The sequence below is a fragment of the Loxodonta africana genome, chromosome 27 (genome assembly GCF_030014295.1).
Source record: "Loxodonta africana isolate mLoxAfr1 chromosome 27, mLoxAfr1.hap2, whole genome shotgun sequence".
Lineage (NCBI taxonomy): Eukaryota > Metazoa > Chordata > Mammalia > Proboscidea > Elephantidae > Loxodonta > Loxodonta africana.
This window is the reverse complement of record NC_087368.1, coordinates 5551897-5571454: the sequence shown is the minus strand read 5'-3', so window position 1 is coordinate 5571454 and position 19558 is coordinate 5551897. Positions and strand designations below refer to the sequence as shown.

Genomic DNA, 19558 nt, shown 5'->3' with positions numbered 1-19558 from the left:
AGGTGGTTGTCAGCTGTCCCCTGAGTGTCTGTGAGGAAAGCATGTTCCTGTTCCCTAGAATGCAAAGGTGGTTCAGTTCTGCAGCTGGACCATGGGGACCCAGTGCTTTCAGTTGTAAGGACTGGTAGGCACCAGTTGGACCCCTGTTGTGGGTGGCTAGGTGATGTGGGTGGAGCCACCAGTCCTCAGGCCCCTGATGTGGGTAGGTGAGGACCCTGTTTAATAGGCAAAGCAGTGTCAAACATCAAAAACCTACCTCTCCACCACACAGCTGAAACAGTTGAAATCACATTTCGAGCAGGTACATTTGCAGTCTACCAACAAGGGCCTGATCTGAAATGGGCCCACACAAGTCTCTGCAGGGGTTAAAGGTGTTCGAAGTCTGCCTGAACAGGACCTGCTTCTGTCCTGAGCCTCCCAGCTTAGTGCAGCTGGCACATTATCTTTTCTCCCAAGGCCAGGGGAATGGCTCAGAGTACGCAGCAGGACCTGTCTCAGGCCCAGGGAAATCGACAGCCACTGAAGCCGGCTTGGGGGCTGGCGGTGTGGTAAAATAAGTGCAAGTACTTAGCTTTTGCCAAGAGTGCTATTCTTCTCTGGTTGGGGAGATGTGAGTAGACTGTGCGGCCCGCTGTCTCTCCCTGAGGAACCCGCATCCCGTACATTACCGCCAGCTCTGCTGTGGTTGTTCTGGGGAATTGTGCCTGAGTGGCGCTGGTTCCTGCCGAGTCAGGTCTGGCAACTCCTTGCCGCTTCTGAACCATCTCTCCCTCTGCCTGCCGCTCAGCTCAGTCCGATTTCTGAACTTTGCCTGTGATGTTCAGGGCTCCTACCTTTTCATATATATAAACGTCTCACTTGTTTTCTTTTTTGGTCTTTGTTGTAATAGGGATCGCTGGAAGCATCTAACTACTCCACCATCTTGGCCCCGCCTTACCCCAGAGCAACCTTAGAAATTGTTTAGAGATGGCAAGACGTTGTCAGCCTGGGTACCTGGATCACTGCATTGAGAAAGCCCACCACAGTGACGGGTCTGTCACCTGTCCGGTATGTGTACAGGAGTCAGAAGTAAACTTTTATAGAGCTTGAGACATTATATTTGTTTGGGTCTATTTCTTAAGTGCTTAGCCAGCTCTAACAAATATATTCGAGCAGTGACCTAGTACTTGAAGTCGTGGGTCTTTTGGCCTAATGCATTCATTCATTTTTTTTTGTCTCTGGCAGTTGGTGATTGATCGATCGTGGTCCAGCATGCAGAAGTGAGTGTGTGGTGAAAAGCAGCAGAGCTGATGAGTTGTGAAGACGTGTGTTTGAAGGCTGCCACACTCCCTACTCCAGGGTAAGGCAGGGGCAGTGGCTGCCATTGCTACTCTGACTTTGCCAAGTCATAGGGACTATTGTCTCTCCAGCCTCTCGAAGTTACTGCAACGGGATGCCCTGCCTGTGAAAAGTTTCCAAAGCATCTATTGATTCAACTCATAGACACCATGCTAGTCAGTAATTGTGAAGAGAAAACCATTAGGTTTTGGGTGATAGGATGGAATTCATTATGTGCATTGAAATATCTCAGGCATTATTAGGGACTTCTTTGTATGAGATGTGATTTTCCTAGGACCAGGGAAGGGTTGTTGGGCCTTCCTGAGGTGTGTTGTCCAGAATGGAACCAGGTCTGATTGCCCTTTTCCTGTACCCTATCAGGTTGTTAGCTCTGCCAGCTCACATTACCTCAACCACCATCCTCCTTCTCCATGGATCACTTTCCTTAACTATTCTTTCGTTAGTTACTTTTTCTAGAAAAGAAACAGCTTGCCAGAGAGTTGAGGATTCCAGGTTTGGTGGATAATAGCATTGGCAAAGCACATGGTTCTGCCAGTTCCGCTTTATCCTTCGTCACTGGTGGTCACATGTCCATTTATTCATCTCTTTACTGTTCCTAGTGATTCAGGTAGGGAGCCCTGGTGACATAATTGTTAAGCACTTGGCTGCTAACCCTAAGGTTGGCAATTCGAACCTTCCCAGTGGCTCCATGGGAGAAAGAACTGGGAATCTGATGGCACCTAACAACAGTGAATCAGGCATTGGCATTGGGAACATTAATTATGACCAAGGCTGGCTTTGAACTGTCATTTGTGCTGAAGATTTCTGAGTCCAGAAGGAGAAAGTCACTGTTTGGTGTACCCTTCTGAGAGTCCAGGTGGAAGTCTGGGAAGAAGGGGTAGAAAAGATACCACATCTCTTTCCGAGCTCTCCAGCTTCTGTAGCTTGAACTCAAATCAGACTCCTTGAAGAGAAATTTACAACTAATAAAATCTAGGCAGAGCCAAGGGTGGTTTGGAAAGAGGGACAGAAAGTGAAAAGTTAAAAAAGAAAAGTTGTATTCAGCTTGAAAACTGTTTGGAGTGTTGTCTTAAGCTTCCTTTAGTACTTTGGAGCCCTTAGTAGATAATGTCCCATTGCCAGCCTCAGACAGAGGGCGACCAGAAAGGCTGATGTCCTTAGATGCCTCACATGGCTCGGTAATAAATGTAATTTACTGAGCAAAACACACAACTAGGGGGTGTAGATCTCTGGAGATTCCCATCAACATACATCATTACTGCTCTGGAGTGACGCGTGTGTGGGGATGAGTAAAGCAGAAAAAAACGCAGCTGCAAGACCATGTCATCAACCGGAGACTCCAGGTGAGCAGCCAGGCACAGGCAGACCACAGCTCAGGGGATGAAGGTTGCTAAGGAAAGGAGCTGGTCCTGCCAGGTTTTCTTAGTAAAAGAAAAGAGTTGGGCTTTGTGAGCTCTACTCGTATCCCTCTATGACTCTCTGTATCCTCTGTTTGAACAGTAGCTAAAAAGCATAGCATGTCAGAAATAGCAGTAGACTGGCATGTGTAAATGCTGTCCAATGATAAAATTGTAGAGTAAGCCATTCTTTAACTATCAGTTAGGGGCCAAAGAACGTAATCCTAGAGATACCAGTAGACCAGAGTTTCTCAGCCTCAATGCGGTTGACATTTTGGTCCAGACAGTTCTTGTAGGGGGGTTGGGGGCGGTTGTTGGAGGATGTTTAGCAGCATCACTGGCCTCTGCCCACTGGATGCCAGTAGCACTGCCCCCTTCCGCAATCGTGACAATCAAAAATGTCTCCAGACATGCCAGGTGTCTACAGGAAGGGGGCAGGGGCACCAAAAGAGCCCCAGTTGAGTGACTACAGTGGGAGATACAGGAATTTAATCTTGCTCTGAGTTTCTCTGGGACTGTATTTTAATGATTTAACCTCATCATGCCTCAGTTTCCCGACCTGTAGACGCAGTCTAAGGAAGTAATGGGCATAGTACTGTGTGGCAACTAGGGGGTTCTCTAAGTGCTCGGAAACAATACCTGCCTGCCCCCCACATTTCCAGGACCCAAAGATCACTCTTAATCTTTGTGATGGCAGTAAGTGAGGGGCAGTGGGAATTCGGAGAAGGGTGAAGGCTCAGTGGTGTGGAAAATGGTGAACAGTACCGGCATCTGAGTTTGCTTGAAGACATCCTGTCCTAGTTTATTGTGACAGTGTATTCTGGATGAAGGCCTTCTTTTGGAGAGGAAAGGAAGGGGAGGGTGGAGAAGGCAGGAAGGAGGCTGCTCAGAAGAGCAGCCAGGAAAGTGCACTCGATGGGGCCATCTCGTAGTGTGAAAGTGAGGCATACATAAGTAGACCAGAGGACACAGAGAAGTAACCCCCAAATCAAAATATCTTTTCAAATGACTGCTGATACAGAAGAGTTTTTGCAGGTAATTGAGGAAGACCAGAGACTGTTTGGAGAAGTCTCTTTGTTCTAGAGCCTTTACATTTCTGTCTCCTCTCTTTTGGAATATGGAAAAAAGATGTCTTCACATACGCTTTTGATAAACGCTTTACTATGATATGTGTGTTCTTTTGTTATTCTTCAGAAGTATGTGTTGGAAAGGTGACAAAGGCTGTAATCCTGATCCAGACCCGAGTGATCTGCATTATTTTGATAGAAAGCACCAACTCGACTCTAAGGCGGGGTCAGTGCGGGGATTAGACATAAACTATCCTGGCGGGCTTGCATTCACCCTTACTGTGCTTCTGGTCTCTGTAGCATTAGACACACTTACAGAGTTTATGACAAATGTGGACAGATCTTTGATCTAATACGTGGAGAAGCCGTCTTAGACAGGTAGCCTTGTTTATTTATATTCTCTCTACGCTGCATTTATACTACTTGGTGTTAAGTTCTTACTAGAAGAAAGGGCACTTCTGTGTAGCAGAAAGGGGACAGTGAGAGAAAGTATTTTGCTAGATAGGTTGGTGTCTTAGTCATCTAGTGCTGCTGTAACAGAAATGCCACAAGTGGATGGCTTTAACAAAGAGAAATTTGTTCTCTCACAGTTTAGGAGACTAGAAGTCCAAATTCATGATGCTAGCTCCAGGGGAAGGCTTTTTCTCTGTGTGAGCTCTGAGGGAAGGTCCTTGTCATCAATCTTCCCATCCTAGGAACTTCTCAGTGCAGGGGCCTTGGATCCAAAGGAAGCGCCCCCCTTGTGGTTGTGCATTCTTGGTGGTAGGAGGTCTCTGTACTCACTTCTCTCTTTTATATCTTGAAAGAGATTGATTTAAAATACAGACTATTTTTGTAGATTGAGTCTTGCCTCATTAACATGACTGCCCCTAATCCCACCTCATTAACATCCTAGAGGTAGGGTTTGCAACCCATGGGAAATTCCATCAGATGACAGAGTGTTGGACAGTCATACAATGCTGGGAATCATGGCCTAGCCAAGTTGACAAACATTTTAGGGGGGACACAATTCAATCCATGAGAGTTGGTGTTTGAATAGTTGAAGTTTTCATTCTAGTGCTACTCAGAGTGTGGTCCTAGCAGCATCAGCATTATCTGGGAACTTGTTAGAGATGTAAATGATTGGGGCTCAACCCAGACCTCCTGAATCAGAAACTTGGGGTTGGAGCTCAATAATCTGTGTTTTAACAAGCCCTTCGTGTTTGTGACGTATGCTAAAATTTGAGAGTGCTGCTCTAGTGATGCATGGTGAAATCTTATGCATAGTGTCTGTGTGTGTATGGAGGGCAAGGGTTAAGGAAGTGTTTTATCAGGTAGTCAGAAGATGAGTAAGATTGTCTTGTGACATACTTTTGGATTATTTTCCCGGTCCATGGTGTAAGCCTTTAACTATGCTGTCTAGTACAATAGCCACAAGCCACATGTGGCTATTTATATTTAAACTAACACAACTAATACAATCAAGAAAACTTATTCAGTTGAACTAGCCACCTTTCAAGTGCTCAGGAGCCACATGTGCTTGGCGCTGCCTTATTAGAGAGCACAGATGTAGAGCATGTTCATCATCACAGAAAGTTCTATTGGACAGCACTGTTTCAGCCTGTAATGACCCCTGTTTGACTCATACAGGCTGGAAACCCCCAGTTGGAGGATGGTGTGTTCTAGTTAAGTCAAGACCTCAACTCCTTTAAAGCAGAATTGAGTTTCGGACTTCTGTACCCTGGGGAGACTTTCACTTTGTAGTTGTATCTTGGTGAACTTTGTATCTTGTGCTGACATCTGCCTGGTATGGAAAGTGCTGTGTGTCTCTGTCCCACATAAGTGAGTGCACTGCTTCTAAAACATTTGCTCTTTAATCTGCTAAGCTGTCTCTTTCCATTTGGTCTCCCCATGCCCTGACCAGCCGTGGTAAAGCTTGTTTGTGCAGAACGTCTCTTTGAATACTGCTTAGAGCTTTATAAAGAGTCTGGAAGAGGTGGCAAGAGAATTTGACGGCTTCTGTTTCCCCAGCGTGGCTCAAAAAACTGTTTCGCAAGAGGATATTAATTTATAAACTTAATCTGTGAAGAGTTATCCTCTGAAGAATTAATCTCTAAAGTGAAATTTCAATAGATGTATTATACCACAGATTTAGTAATTAAGTCCTTTAGCAACATGGAGAAATTTTCAGTTGATACTCTATTGCTATTATCAAGCAGCTCTGGTGATGTAGTGTTTAAGTGCTCAGCTGCTAACCGTAAGGTCACGGATGGAACCCACCAGTTGCTCACACGGAGAAAGATGGGGCAGTCTGCTTCCCTAAAGATTACAGCCTTGGAAAGCCTATGTGGCAGTCTACTCTGTCCTGTCAGGTTGCTCTGAGCTGGAATCGACTTGATCGCAGTGAGTTTGGTTTTGGCATTGCGATTATCAACAATAGCAGTAATTATTTAGTTGCTAAGAAATTCTCCTAATTAGAACAAATGAAAAGATGTGGAAATGCAGTGTTTAAAAGATGAAATTGAAAGCTAACTGGGCCCATGGGAGGGGGTATGAGAGTAAGAACTTTGTGTGCCTTTATCATTATTGCTGGAGGTGAGGGAAGGAGGTGCATAGAGGATCACACTGACCTTTGGACAGCCTTAACTTGACTGGTTCACTTCTGAGGGAGGATGTTGCTTATTCTCTTACTGTTCTCCTATCTGTAATTTGCCTTTCTTACCCTGTTTTGTCTGCCCAGAATGTTGGAGGGGGCCCAGTATTTCTCAAGGAGGGTGCATTGGCGTGATTTATCATTATGTGGAACTGTCCTGCCCATTTCGGACATTTAGCATCCCTGGTCACTTGATGCCCATGTTACTCCAACCTAACCAAGTCATTGTGTCAACCAAAGATATCCACCCCACCTGCAGTACACATTTCCAAGTGCCTGTGATTGAGAATTACTGGTTGTTAAAGAGATGAGCTTGGTGTCTTTTTTGGGAGGGAGAAGTGATTAGAGTTGGTGAAGGTGCAGGTGCTCCGAGGGGCTGGATCATTAATTTTTGACATGACCTGGCTCCAAAGAGCTGCTTCTCGCAGTGCTTGAAGTGATGCTGGGAGCTGATTTTGTTCTATTAGACTAGAAGAATTGTGTTCTGCTACTGCAAGACTTGGACCCAGAGGCTCAAAATCAACAGAGGCCTCTGTTACTGCCAGGGAGGGACCTAACTCAAGAGCAGGGAGATAGTTCCTGGTCTGGTGCCACTCCGGGGTGTGTCTGCACTAACACTGGTTGCTCATTCGTACTCTACTTCTTAGCCATTTACATGACATGGCGTTTCCATTTAGGTTTCTCTTCTGGGGTTTTTCTGCTCGTGCTCGCCATTCTTGCTCCTACTACCTACTGATGGTCTGTGTATGGACCAAAGTCCAAGAAAAGAATAGACCTGGATAGGTTCTGTAGTAGCTATCATCCCTTTTGGCCTAAGCTCTTAAACCAGGCAATCTTATGGATGCTGATACCTTCTCCTGGTCTGTCTTAGTCATCTAGTGCTGCTACAACAGAAGTACCACAAGTGAATGGCTTTAACAAAGGGAAATTTATTTTCTGACAACCTGGTAGGCTAGAAGTCCAAATTCAGGGCGTCAGCTCCAAGGGAAGGCTTTCTTTCTCTGTCGGCTCTGGAGGAAGGCCCTTGCCCTCAATCTTCCTCTGGTGGAGGAGCTTCTCAGGCGCAGGGACCTCAGGTCCAAAGGACAGGCTTAGCTCCTAGTGTTTCTTTCTTGGTGGTATGAGGTCCCCCTCTCTGCTAGTTTCTCTTTCCTTTTATCTCGTGAAAGATGAATGTGGTGCAGGCCACACCCCAGGGAAACTCCCTTTACATTGAATCAGTGATGTGACCTTAGTTAGGGTGTTACAATCCCAACTAATCCTCTTTAACATAAAATTACCATCATACAGTGGAGGAAACCACACAATATTGGAAATCATGGCCCAGCCAAATTGATGCACACATTTTGGTGGTGGAGGGGGACATAATTCAATCCATGACATGGTCCAAACATTTGTGGCCTAGGGCTACTTGCTTCAGTAATGGCTGTGGCTGTGGCAGTTTTCCTAGAAGAGAGCAGTGGTAGGATAGACTGATGGAGCATGAGACCCCTCTCCAGTGTAAACCAATAAACCAGTTGCCCTTGCATCATTTCTGACTCATGGTGACACCATGTGTGCAGAGTAGACCTGTTCCGTAGGGTTTTCAATGCCATGAGCTTTCAGAAACAGATCAGCAGGCCTTTCTTCCAGGGAGCCTCAGGGTGGCTTCGAACTACCACCCTTTTGGTTAGTAGTCAAGTGCTTAACCGTTTGCACCACCCAGGGACTCCGCCTCCAGTATGTTGCTGTTGTTGGTCGCTGTCAAGTCGATTCTGACTCATAGCAAGAGCGTGCGTGCAGCGTAGAAATGCTCCGTAGGGTTTTCAATGCTGTGACCTTTTAGAAGTAGATCACCAGGCCTGTCTTCCAAGGCGCCTCTGGATGGGTTCAAACTTCCAACCTATCAGCTAGTAATCAAGCGCATCAGCATTTGTGCCACTCAGGGACTTCTCTCTCTGGCATAGGGACCCTGAATTGTTAACTTCTGGAATCAATATAAATAGCATTTGTGGGTTATGTGCAGCGTAGAGAATTGGAAGATGATTCACAAAACTTACGTGCTCTCATGTTCAGTAGCAATTGGGGAAAAGCATAAACCCTTTGTTTTAATTGAGACGATGGGCTGCATCTCAGTATAGAATAGCAGGGAAATTGCTAGACTAGATGATTGGGACATGGGGAGTTGTATTTACCATATGGCTATCCTATTTTTTGCATCCGTCAAGTATGATTCTCTCAGGCACTCATGGGTCCCACGAGAATAATGGCTAGGTGACTGTCTAAATGTTGAAAGACGTTTTGACATCTGTGACAATTGCTGTTCAACAGCTGTGCTTGTAAGATTCCAGTTCTGACAAAGAAAATATCTTGGCTTCTTAGTCTATAAATAAGTTCCATATTAATGTTGTCATTTCAGGGATTACTGTCTTAGAAAACATAGTTAATATGTTGTTATAGTGGGTTTTGTTCATGTGAACCAACGATTGAGTGTGACCTTACAAGGGAATGCATTATAATATCACAGAGAGCTCTGTCCTTATTCCTGGTTTTGTGTCAGGGTAAGAACGACGGTCCAGGTTCCACTGGGACTGGCACAGCTGTGAGCGGGGTGATCTGTGGCAGCACAAAGAGCTCATGATGTCGATGAATTCATTTAAGGCTCTAACACTGAATTCTTCTCACCGAGTAGCTGGATCCCGGTGGTACTGCACACAGAGAATCAGTCAGCGCTTCCTTAGAGGGATGGAGCTTTGTCGATTGGGAGTCAGCAGAGAAGGGGTGCAGCAGAGCTTCTCTAGCTGGTGGGTGAGGAGGAAGTGTAGTTTGTTACCCAGGGGTGGCCTGGGTCAGCTTTCTCACCCAGCTGCTGACTACTGAAGTGAAAAGAACAGAGGGGAATCATTTGCTCCAGTTGCTCTTCTTTCTCTTCTTGAAGATTCCTACACCCTCTATGGAATTAAAAAAAAAAAAAAAAAAAAACGAGAAGAGAAAAAAGTACAGAATTATGTATAGTTAATTTTAATGTATGTATGTATATATATGTATTTCTTTTGAATAGGAAGATTTATACAAAGATAACCATGTGTTGCCAGAAGATTAAAACCTTTCATTTTATTTTTAAATGAGCATTAATCTTGCAGGCTAAACTAGATAAAGGTAAAGCAGCTCAAATCTGTGCATATATAATTTTTTTTTCCAAAAATAAAACAAAATTATCATTGTTCCCACAGGATCAGGAATTAACTTGCAACATCCCTCGATGAAGATTCTGTAGCAGTGGTAAAGACATCTGCTCCCTCCACGATGTAAAGAGATCCTGAGAGATTCTGAAAGATGGCTGAGAGCCTAAAATTAAAATCCTGGATCCTTGAGTCATGTCCTGCTGTAGGCCACTCGCTGTGAGTCGCCTGAGGGATAAATATGCACCAGGGGAAGGACTGTGGGTGCAGATGCTTGATTGAAGACCTGTGACTGAGCACCCCCCATCTAGTGAGCAGCCCCACCCTTCCCATTAGGTGCGGGAAGGGGCTATGCTTCTTGGTGCTGTCTCTCCTGAGCCCATCATTGGTTCTTGCCTTGGACTTCCAAACAAGTAAAGCTGTGGCTGACTTAATGTTTTTAAATGTGACCCGTTCCTAGCACCCACCTCCTTTGAGGGGGCATCAGAAACAAGGAAGAAAGCAGGCAAGGGGGAGCATGATTCTCCTAGCTATCAATAGCTTTCCCTGTTCCACCAGAAAGAACTTTTATTGGTCACTTTTTTTTTTCCCTCTTCTTATTTTATTTTCTTTTTTTATTGGAGGCTGTGTCGAGGGAACAAGGCTGGGAGGTGGGAAAGTGTGTACCCCTAGTTACTGGGTACTCTGTGTCCTGTTGGGAGCACCATGAAGTTTGCCTTCTCGTCCTCCTTATCTGCAGTCCTTGGTGGCTGAGTTCCAAGATGACAAATCAGCCAGCAGTGAGCTGGTGTCTCTCCAGCTGAGTAACCGTGGCCCATTGGAAAGCAGTGGAGGCCACATACAGGGAAAAAGGGTGAGGGTGGGAAAGCATGTATCCCTGGTTACTGGGTGCTCTGTCTCCTGTTGGGAGCTCTGTGAAGTTGCCTTCTTGTACTCCTTGTTTGCGTTCCTTTGTGGCTGTGGTCCAAGATGGCAAATGCGTGCTGCCTTAGCTGGTAGGGGACCTCCACTCTGTAGTTCTCCTTGTTCTCTGTCAGTTTCTTATCCCATTTGGTGCTTGATTGAGTTCTTTATTCTTTCATTTGATGCTTCGGCTTCCAGGATTGACATTTGTCTGTGTTTTACTTAGTTTTTCTGGTCTTTGCTGCAGAAGGATGGCATGGCGCTTCTGTCTATAGCTTCATGTTGGCTCCACCTCTTTCTCATTGGATTTTAAGATTTTTTCAATTTCATTTTTAATTTCTTCTATTACCCAATAGTTTTTAAGTAAGTTGTTATTCAGTTTCCATGTTTTTTTTTTTTTTCTTTAGTGTTCTTTCTATTATTGATTTCTAGCTTTATAGCGTTATGATCAAAGAAGATGTTCTGCATTACAGGTATACATCACTTAATATTCTTTCGGGTAATATCCAACTGCATACATGTCTGTGGTTCCATAAAGTTATAATAGAGTTTAGCAATCCCAATCACAGAACAGGATGTCGCAGATGTACTTTGCTGGAAATCTGATCCGTCTCTCACTAGCTGTCTGGGTCCCACATCTGCCCTGGCCCCGGGGACAGAGGGGTGAGGGTCTCGGTGCCCATCTGTGGCTGCCTGTCCTGCTATATTCACCTCAGGCAGGGTGATGCTGCCAGAGCTGCTGAGGGGTATGCCCTGCTGAGGCCACAGCTGCAGTCAGCCTGGGCGCCCTACACTTGAAGCTGAGGCCTGAGGCTGCAGCTCCTCCCATTGTGGTTGGTCACCTAATTATTGGGCTCATGGGGGTGGTAGGAAAAAGAATAGGCAAGGCATGTGGAGATGTGATGTAAAGGAGGGGCGGGCAGGACTGGAAGAATTGAAAGCCATTATTGGGGATGGGGAAGGCAGGGAGGAATGAAGGGGATGGAGCTGGCAGCTGGCTGGACAGCAAGTGCGTGCCGCAGCAGGTTGGGGGCCAGGTGTGTCTCCTGGAGACGGGCTAGTAGCCATGCAGGACTGACTACGGCAGAGCGAAATTTTTGCACCGTCCCTTGGTGTGGCTGGTGACCATCCTGTGTACCTCTCTCCTGTATATACTGTGGTGTTCACACAACGTCCTAATCACTTAATGTCATATTTCACAGAATGTACTGTGGACATTAAGTGGTACATACCTGTACTTTGATGTTTTTTAATTTATTGAGGTTTGATTTGTGGCCTAAGATGTGGCCTCTTCTGGAGAATGGTACATGCGCATTGGAGAAGAATGTGTACTGTGCTGCTGTTGGGTGGTGTGTTCTGTATATATCTACAAGGTCGAGTTGATTGATTGTGTTAATTTAGATTTTCTGAATCTTTTTTTTTTTTTTTTAATTTATTGTGGTTGAAATGAAAGCTTACAAATCAAGTCAGTCTCTCATACAAAAACTCTGCATATCTTGCTAGGTACTCCTAGCTGCTCTCCCCCTAATGAGACAGCAGACTCCTCCTCTCCACTCTATATTCCTTGTGTCCATTTAACCAGCTCCTATCCCTTTCTGCTTTCTCATCTTGCCTCTAGACAGGAGCTGCCCACCTAGTCTGATGTGTCTACTTGAGCCAAGAAGTTCACTCCTCACCAGTATCACTTTCTGTCTTATAGTCCAGTCCAATCCCTGTGTGAAGAGTTGGCTTCGGGAATAGTTCCAGTCTTGGGCTAACAGAGGTTCCAGGCACCATGACCTCCAGGGACCCTCTAGTCTCAGTCAGACCATAAAGTCATCTTTTGAGGAGAATTTGAGGTCTGCATCCCACTGTCCTCCTGGTCCATCAGGGATTTTCTTTTGTGCCCCCTGCCAGGGCAGTCGTCGGTGGTAGCCGGGCATCATCTAGTTCTTCTGGTCTCAGGCTGATGTAGTCTCTGGTTTATGTGGCCCTTTCTGAGACCAACAGATGCTCTTAGATGGCTGCTTGCTAGCATTTATGACCCAATACGCCACTCACCAAAGTGAAATGCAGAACATTTTCTTAATATACTTTGTTATGCCAATTGACCTAGATGTTCCCTGAAATCATGGTTCCCAGACTCCAGTCCTGCTACTCTGGCCTTCGAAGTGTTTGGTTGTATTCAGGAAACTTCTTAGCTTTTTGTTTAGCCCAGTTGTACTGACCTCCCCTGTATTGTGTGTTATCTTTCCCTTCACTTAAAATGGTTCTTGTCTACTATCTAATTAGTGAATACCCCTCTCACTTCCTCCCCACCCTTATAACCATCAAATAATATTTTCCTCCGTGTTTAAACTTTTTCTTGAGTTCTTATAATAGTGGTCTCATACAATGTTTGTCCTTTGGCAACTGACTGATTTCACTCAGCGTTATGCCTTCCAGGTTCCTCCATGTTATGAGATGTTTCATGGATTCTTCAGTGTTCTTAATTTTTAGGTAGTACTCCATTTGGGAATACACCATTATTTATCCATTCATCCGTTGATGGGCACCTCGGTTGCTTCCATCTTTTTTCCTGCTGTACATGGTGCCGCAGTGAACATGGGTGTGCATATACTGTTTATGTGAGGGGTCTTATTTCTCAAGTATATATTCCAAGGAGTGGGATTGCTGGATCATTTCTAGCTTTCTAAGGAAGCGCCAAATTGATTTCCAAAGTAGTACCATTTTACATTCCCACTAGCAGTGTGTAAGTGTTCCAGTCTCTCTACAACCTCTTCAACATTTATTATTTTGTGTTTTTTTGATTAACACTAGCCTTGTTGGGGTGAAATGGTATCTGATTGTAGTTTTGATTTCCATTTTTATTTTAATAGCTAATGATCGTGAGTATTTCCTCATGTATCTGTTAGCTCCTGAATGTCTTTGGTGAAGAGCCTGTTCATGTCCTTGCCAGTTTTTTAATTGGGTTATTTGTCTTTTTGTTGTTGAGTTTTTGCTGTATCATGTAGATTTTAGAGATCAGATGCTGATTCGATTTTTCAAAGCCAAAAACTTTTCCAGTCTGTTGGTTAGATCTGCAGTATCTTTGTTGAGTTTGTTTCAAGTTGTTCTGTCCTTCATCGAAAGTGATGTGTTAAAGTTTCCTACTACTGTTGTAGAACTGTCTGTTTTACTATTGTAGAACTCCAATTCTGTTGGAGTTTGCTTTATGTATTTTGGAGCTCTGTCATTAGGTACATAAATATTTATTAGGGTTATGTCCTTTTGGTGGATTAACCCTTCAATAGTTAATGATGCCCTTCTGTCTCTTATAATGGATGTTGACTTTAAGTCTGTTTTATCAGAGATTATTATTGCCATTCCTACTCTCTTTTGGTTACTATTTGTTTGATATATATATTTTTTTCCATCCTTTGATTTTTAGCCATTTATGTCCTCATGTCCGAAGTGTGTGTTGTAGGCAACATATTGATGAATCATGGATTTCTTTTATCCATTCTGCACTCTCTGTCTCTTTTCTGTGTGATTATTGATAGGTATGTATTTACCGTTGTCATTTTGTTATGCCTTTTTTTTGTGTGGTGTTAATGATTTCTTTGTTCCACTTAAATTTTTTTGCTAAGTTGTTTTTGTTTATGGATTTTCTTCCCATATCCGCAATTGTTGTTGACTTTGTGCTTACTGATTCTTTTTGATTTTGTTTTTGTTTGGTAAGTAGATTTATTAATTTTGCCTGTGGTTACTCTGAAATTCACCTTTATCTTCGTAAGTTTAAAACAGTGTTATATCTTGATATCGCCTTGACTTCCTCTCCATTTATTCCCCCTTTTTGTTTAGAAGCTGTCATTGTTTACAGATTGACATCTCTGGTATCCTGTTTTCAGTTTTGCACTTTATTTTACTTTTGAGAATTCTTTATCTGTGTTGGTATCTGTGTGATGTTGTTATATGTCTTAGTTTCAGATTGTTCTCTGATATTGTTGGTTCTCTGTCTGAAGGACTCCCTTTAATGTTTTTTTGAAAGGTTGGTCTGATTTTTACAAATTCCCTTATTTTTCTTTTATCTGAAAATGTTCTAGTTTTGTCATTCTATTTGAAAGACAGTTTTGCTGAATATAAGATTCTTGGTTGGCAGTTCTTTTCTTTGAGTGCTTTACATATGTCATCCCATTACCTTCTTGGTGCATGTTTTCTGCTGAGAAATCAGTGCTTAGTCTTATTGGTGCCCCCTTGTAGGTGATATTTTGTTTTTCTTAAGCTGCTCTTAGAATTCTTTCTTTGTTCTTGGAAAGTTTAATTATAATATGTCTTAGTGACTTTTTGGGGGTTCTGGCATTGATTCAATGGCGCTGGTTTTGGTTTGTTTGGTTTATCCTGTATGGGGTTTGTTGAGCTTCTTGGATGGAAACCTTCTCATCTTTGATGATATTAGGGAAATTTTCTGGCAATAAATCTTTGAAAATTCTCTCTATACTTTTTTTTTTTTCCTCTTCCTCTTTTGGAACTTCTGTTATGTGTAAATTATTATTCTTGATAGTGTCCCATATACCTTTTAAGCTTTCTTCATTTTTTGTCATTCTTTTTGTGATTGTTCCTCAAACAACTTAGTAACAAGGAATTTATTCTCTATTTTGCTGGTTCTTTCTCTCATTGACTAAATTCTACTTCTGTGTACTCCATTGCATTATTTACTTCTGATTTTTTATTGTTAATCTTCTGAATTTCTAGTTGTTGTTTTTGTATGGTTTCTAATTGTCTATCTTGTCATTTTGTTCTTGTATTGTTTTCCTGAATTCTTCTAGGGTTTTGTCTGTGTTTTCCTTGATCTCTTTGATGGTCCTATATATGTCTTTTGAATCCCTCATTAGGTGGTTCTTCCTCAGTAAGGTTTTCTGCTCCTTTATCTTGCTCACTTTTTTGAGCTGTCTTATCCTGTTTCTTCCTATGATTTGTTATTGTCTACTGTCTCTGAGGTATTAAGGTGTTAATTTATTTATGTATTTCTTTCTTGATTGTATGTTTTTTGCTGATTTTTTTTATTATAGTTTAGATGAGGGTTTACAGTACAAACTAGCTTCTCATTAAATAGTTGGTACGCATATTCTTTTGTGACATTGGATATCAACCCTCCGACATGTCAACACTCTCCCCTCCTTGACCTTGAGTTCCCTGTTACCAGCTTTCCTGTCCCCACCTGCCTTCTCATCCTTGCCCCTGGGCTAGTGTGCCCCTTTAGTCTTGTTTTGTTTTATGGGCTTGTTGAATCTTTGGCTGAAGGGTGAGCCTCAGGAGTGACTTCATTACTGAGCTAAAAGTGTGATGGGGGCCATACTCTTGGGGTTTCTGTAGTATGTCAAGCCAATAAGTCTGGTCTTTTTTTGTGAGTTAGAATTGTGTTCTACATTTTTCTCCATCTCTGTCCAGAGCCCTCTATTGTGATCCCTGTCAGAGCAGTTAGTGGTGGTAGCCAGGCACCATCTAGTTGCCCTGGACTCAGTCTGGTGGAGGCTGTGGTAGTTTTGGTCCATTAGTCCTTTGGATTAATCTCTCCCTTGTGTCTTTAGTTTTCTTCATTCTACCTTGCTCCTGATGTGTGCTAATTTATTTTATTTTGATGTATCCAGAGCCTTGTTTCTTTTCTTTCTCTTTAGAATGACTTTATTCCTTTGCATTACTTATTTTGTGGTTCTGGCTTATTTGTAACTTTGGTGGTATATTTTGGCTGAGGATGATTTCCTCTCACTATGGGGTATGGTTTGTCACACTCATGTGTGAATCTTCTTTGGGTAGGCTCATTTGTCTTCCCTTACTGGATTGAGTGGAGGTGGGAGAGCTGGCTCTTCTCCTGACATTGGGTGACAAGTGTTGGGTGTTCAGCTTCCTTCCACAGCACTTGTGGGACCATGGGATCCTTCTGGGTTAGTGATAGAGTTAGTGTGTTTTCTGGAGGTCAGGGCAGGATGTTTCCATATCCACCATGAGAGAGTGCTACCCAAATAGATGGGGTAGGCCCACTGTACATGCACAAATTGTTATCTCATTAGGTGGTAGGGTATCAAGGGGTTTCAGAACAAGTGTAGACAGCCTGCAAGAACTCTTTGGATATGGATTGTGTGGCATTGCAGATGGTGAGATGTAGGCTGAGGGCACTAGGATCTCCTGATCATCATTTGGCAGAGGTTCAGTTGGCACCTGCCAGGATGTATTGCCATTGCTGCTGAGGTGATGTGTCTTTCCAGCTGGTTACTGGAGCATGGGTGCAGGGAGCGTTCTTACTGATCTCTGGGTTGGGCATTATGTGTGTGCCTTGCGGGTTTCCCAGTGGTTGGGGTGAGAGTGCGTGGGTCACTTGTCACTGGGTAGGTAGCACAGGAGCTTTCACTGCTGATCGCCAGGTGGGTGGAATGGTGGGCGGGAGAGGGGAGTTTCAGTCCTCCGATTGCCAGTCTGGTGGCGGGAGGGGTGGGCTGGGTAGCGCAGGGGTGGATGGAGCGTGCATGAGCCTCTGGTTGCAGGTCCGACAGTGTACGACTGTGTGCTGTGGATTGCCAGGTGTGCAAGTTGGCATGAGAATGGACGGGGCAGATGCAAACCTCGGGTTGGAAGTGTGACAGCACGGGGCTGTGTGATGTGGATTGCCAAGTGGCGAAGGGAAGAGAGGCACACTCCTGGGAACTGGGAGGGAAGCGGGGAGCATAGAGAGGGAGCTGAGGCACTCCCCACAGAGTGCACCCAGTGATCAGGACCAGCTCTGACCAGATGCTGGGAGTGGGCTGTTCAGAGTCTGGTCAAGTGAGAGATCTCTAGCTGCCACTTCAAGGATCCTCCACTCTGGCAGTGCCAGCTGCCCTAATGATCAGAAACTGCTGCTGGTGAGTACTTCTGCCCTATTTTCTAGCTCACTCCCTACTCTATGGTTGCCTGGATCCCTAGGGCTCTCACCTGCCTTCCTGCACTTTGCTTCCTTAGGTATGGTTCGTGTTTTGCTCACCTTGTTTTGCTCCACGTTTGTCTACACAGTATCTCTGTCTCTTAATGGGGGTTCTGTGAAGTTGCCTTCCTGAGCTCCTCACCCAGGAATGTAACTCACTTTGTTTTAAGATGGCCACGTGGTGCTGGGCTGTCTGGCAGGACGCCTACAGTCTGTAAGTCTTGTTTGCTGTCTTCATTCAGTTCTCCTTTCCTTCGGTGTTTGACTCATTTGCTGTTCTGGATTCCCAGATTGTCATCTGTCTTAGTCATCTAGTGCTACTATAATAGAAATACCACTAGTGGATGGCTTTAAGAAAGAGAAGTTTATTCTGTTAAAGTCCAGTAGGCCAGAAGTCTGAATTCAGGGCGCCAGGTCCCGGGGAAGGCTTTCTGTCTTTGTCATCTCTGGAGGAAGGTCCTTATCATCAGTCTTCCCTTGGTCTGGGAGCATCTCCATGCAGAAACATCAGGTCCAAAGGGACACAGCCTGTTCCCAGCACTGCATTCTTGGTGGTGTGAGATTCCCATGTCTCTCTGCCTGCTCCTCTCTCTCGTATCTCAAAATAGATTGGCTTAAGACACTATCTAATCTTGCAGATCTCATCCGTATAACTGCCACTAATCCATCTCATTACATCATAGTGATAGGATTTACAACACGTAGAAAAATATCATGAAATGACAAAATGGTGGACAATCACACTATACTAGAAATCATGGCCTAGCCAAGTTAACAAATATTTTGGGGGGACACAGTTCAATCCATGACATCATCTTTATCTGTTTCACTTGGTTTCTTGGTTCTTTGCTGTAGGGGGACAGCATGGTGTGCGTGACTAAGCTGCCATCTTGGGTCATTTCCTCCTTCCTTAGCGTCTGTTTATCTGGGAATGTTCTATTTTTTGCCCTCAATTTTGAAGGACTATTTTGTCAGATACAGAATTATTATTTGGCAGTTTCTTTTTTTTTCTGTCATTGTCATAAGTATGTGACCCCACTGCTTTCTGGCCTTCTTGGTTTCTGAGGAGAAATTGATATTTAATCTTTTTGAGGATTCTTTGCATGTGATGATTTGCTTCTCTCTTGCTGCTTTCAAAACTCTTTGTCTTTGGTGTTCATCAGGTTGATTATAATGTGTCTCACTGTGGATCTCTTTGGGTTTATCCTTGGAGTTCATTGAGCTTCTTGCATGCATAGATTCATGACTTTGATCAAATTTGGTAAGTTTTCAGCCATTATTTCTTGAAATATTCTTTCTGTCCCTTTCTTACTTTCTCCTCATTCTGGGATATCCATAATGTGTATATTTTCTGCATGATGGCGTCCTACAGGTGTGTTAGACTCTGTACATTGTTTTAAAGTTCTTTTTTCTTTCGGTTTCTCAGATTGGATTATTTCCGTTGTCCTATCTTCAAGTTCACTGATTCTTCCTTCTTCTAGCTCAAATCTGCTGCTGAGCCCCTCTAGTGAATTTTTCATTTCAGTCATTGTACTTTTCTGTTTGGTTCTTTTTTTTTATATGTGTATAATTTATATCTCTACGGATATTCTCGCTTTGTTTATAGATTGTTTTTCTGATTTCCTTTAGTTCTTTGTGTTTTCTTTTAGCTCTTTGAGCATATTTAAAAGAGTTGTTTAAAAGTCTTTATCTAGTAAGTCCAGTAACTTGGCTTTCTTGGGGATGATTTCTGTCACTTTGTTCCTTTGAATGGGCCATTCTCCCCTGTTTCTATGTATACCTGGTGATTTTTTTAATTGAAAATCAGATATTTGAGTAACATGAGGACTCTTGAAATGAGATTCTCCCCCTTGTACCAGACTTTCTTTTCTTCCTTCTTTCCTTTCTTCCTCCATTCCTCTCTGTCTGTCTCTTTGTTTTGTTGTTGAAGCCCATTGGTTTAGTGACCTTCACAGATTAGTTTTGCAAAGTCTGAATTACTTGGTGTGTGTGTTCACTGAAGTCTCTATTTCTTTAGGTTGTGCTCAGCTATTGTTCTGTCAGAGACTTCCATGAACACTAGGAGTTGAAAAGAAAAAGAAAAAAAATGAAAGAAAACAGGAAAAAGAAGCAAAGGTAAGCAATGAGAGAAAAAATCCTCTGTG

At 43.5% G+C, this 19558-nt stretch overlaps 1 long non-coding RNA gene across 2 annotated transcripts in view; it reads left to right on the top strand.

The window, feature by feature from the left end:
• The window catches only part of LOC104847334 (uncharacterized), a 763513-nt gene that overhangs the window by 523247 nt on the left and 220708 nt on the right, over nt 1-19558 (top strand). For both annotated transcript variants that reach the window (XR_010319537.1, XR_010319536.1), the window contains exons 2-4: nt 890-1047; nt 1225-1339; nt 19432-19529. This is a non-coding gene — a long non-coding RNA (uncharacterized LOC104847334). The remainder of the gene's footprint in view (nt 1-889; nt 1048-1224; nt 1340-19431; nt 19530-19558) is intronic.